Below are 2,405 nucleotides of genomic sequence, written 5' to 3' on the forward strand. Positions count from 1 at the left end.
GGAGTTCACTCATGATTTGGTTCTCTGTTTGTCTGTTATTGGTGTATAGGAATGTTTGTGATTTTTGCATATTGATTTTGTGTCCTGAGACTTTGCTGAAGTTGCTTATTAGCTTAAGGAGATTTTGGGCTGAGACGATGGAGTTTTCTAAATATACAGTCATGTCATCTGCAAACAGGGACAATTTGACTTCCTCTTTTCCTAATTGAATACCCTTTATTTCTTTCTCTTGCCTGATTGCCCTAGCCAGAACTTCCAACACTATGTTGAATAGGAGTGGTGAGAGAGGGCATCCCTGTCTTGTGCCAGTTTTCAAAGGGAATACTTCCAATTTTTGCCCATTCAGTGTGATATTGGCTGTGGGTCTGTCATAAATAGCTCTTATTATTTTGAGGTATGTCCCATCAATACCTAGTTTACTGAGAGTTTTTAGCATGAAGGGCTGTTGAACTTTGTCGAAGGCCTTTTCTGCATCTATTGAGATAATCATGTGGTTTTTGTCTTTGGTTCTGTTTACATGATGGACTACGTTTATCGATTTGCATATGTTGAACCAGTCTTGCATCCCAGGGATGAAGTCAACTTGATCTTGGTGGATAAGCTTTTTGATGTGCTGCTGGATTTCATTTTCCAGTATTTTATTGAGGATTTTTGCATCAATGTTCATCAGGGATGTAATCTCCTGGTGTGCCATTTGCTAAAACCATTGGAAAAGCACAGTATTAGGGTGGGAGTGTCCCGATTTTCCAGGTACCAACTGTCATGGCTTCCCTTGGCTAGGAAAGGGAATTCCCCAACCCCTTGTGCTTCCCAGGTGAGGTGATGCGCCCCCCTGCTTCGGCTTACACTCCATGGGCTGCACCCACTGTCCGACAAGCCCCAGTGAGATGAACCTGGTACCTCAGTTGGAAGTGCAGAAATCACTCGTCTTCTGCGTCACTCACACTGGGAGCTGTAGACTGGAGCTGTTCCTATTCGTCCATCTTGGAACCTCCTCCCATGTTTGGTTTTAAAGGTGGACCAATGGTTTATAAAATATGAGGCAATTAAATGAAAGAAAAAAAATACTTTCATAAACAAAGCAACTCCCTCCATAGCCTCTTTTCTTTTTACCATTCAGTGGGGTAAAATGTCCAATAAAATGTAAAATGCAGCATATGCGATCATGTAATCTAAAAGCTTTTCATGATAACTTATTGCAAATTGCACTTGACAGTTCACCACAACAATGGAAAACTGACCCCTGGTTGGTTCACATAGTCCTTGAGCCCCAAATTGAAGTTACCAATAAAACGATCTTGATAAAAAGTTTGCAGCTGTGCTCAGCCAGCTAGTTCCACCCACTGGGTGTGAGCTGACCCAGGACACTACTTTGTCCTGTTCCTTTGTGGGACTCTCATCTTCAGACAGGTAGTCAGGTAGCTCTGTGTTCTGTTCTACCACAGGAAGGTGGTAGAATGGGACCAGCATCTCTTCTCCACTTTCACTTGTCACAACTTACTGATCTTTCGTAAACTTGGTTGATGCTTTCGCAGATGCCAAAGCCTCAGCTTTCAAATCTGAATGGATTCGCACCACACCTTTGACAGTCATTTGAAAAGTAAAGCTAATAACACCTTTAATTTTTAACAAAGCCTCTTACATAGATTTCTCCAAGACGTATCATCAAGGCCATCTGTATGCACAACCACTGTTTTGGCACATTTGTTTGTAGTTCCCGGAAAACAACTGAGCTTTCCTTCGACATGAATTCATTTCATTGAAACTATCACCATCTGCCTTATTGGAAGACTGAAGTATGTCATAGATTTCAGAGGCCAGAAGTTTTGTTCCTCCTAGAGTTACAGTTTTCTGTATGACATTTTGTAGGCTCAATATCATATCCAGTTCTTCTTTCATCTTTTCTCTGTTTGCACGGCATTCTCCCAAGTATGGAAGAGCAAGCAAAGCCGAATGAATGACTGGAGGGTTGGGGTGGTCCATAAATAAAATAAGGCCAGGCAGACATCCCTGATCCTGGACGATGGCTCTTGTGTTTAATGGGTCTGCGGCTATATCCCATAACTAGTTAACTACCGATAGAACATCAGATTCTTCCACTCATGGCGAAGGTGGAAGAATTCATCTTCTATGCCACGCTCAAGAATAAAATCTTAAATTAGCTCCAGAGCTTTAGGAGTCCAGAGCCTGTTGCACCATCAGGGCCACACCTACAGATGAGATAGAAAACCAGACCTGGTGCGAGCCCCTCGGTTCACAGCCACAGCCTAGGGGATCGCAAACAACCAGACTAACTCAGGGAGCCAAAGAGCAAGGCACTCTTTGGTGGTGGGGAAAGGAGATGCTTGTTTTCACGTGTTCAATGAGTCAGTGCTGTTTGAACACCTTTTTTTTTTTTTTTTTTT

The 2,405-nt window shown here is 42.6% G+C and overlaps 1 pseudogene; it reads right to left on the reverse strand.

Moving 5' to 3' along the window:
* Window positions 1-1,281: 1,281 nt before the first annotated feature.
* Window positions 1,282-2,125, reverse strand: LOC104674898 (annotated as a pseudogene).
* Window positions 2,126-2,405: the final 280 nt, after the last annotated feature.

Source organism: Rhinopithecus roxellana, chromosome 2 (assembly GCF_007565055.1).
Source record: "Rhinopithecus roxellana isolate Shanxi Qingling chromosome 2, ASM756505v1, whole genome shotgun sequence".
NCBI classification, from domain to species: domain Eukaryota; kingdom Metazoa; phylum Chordata; class Mammalia; order Primates; family Cercopithecidae; genus Rhinopithecus; species Rhinopithecus roxellana.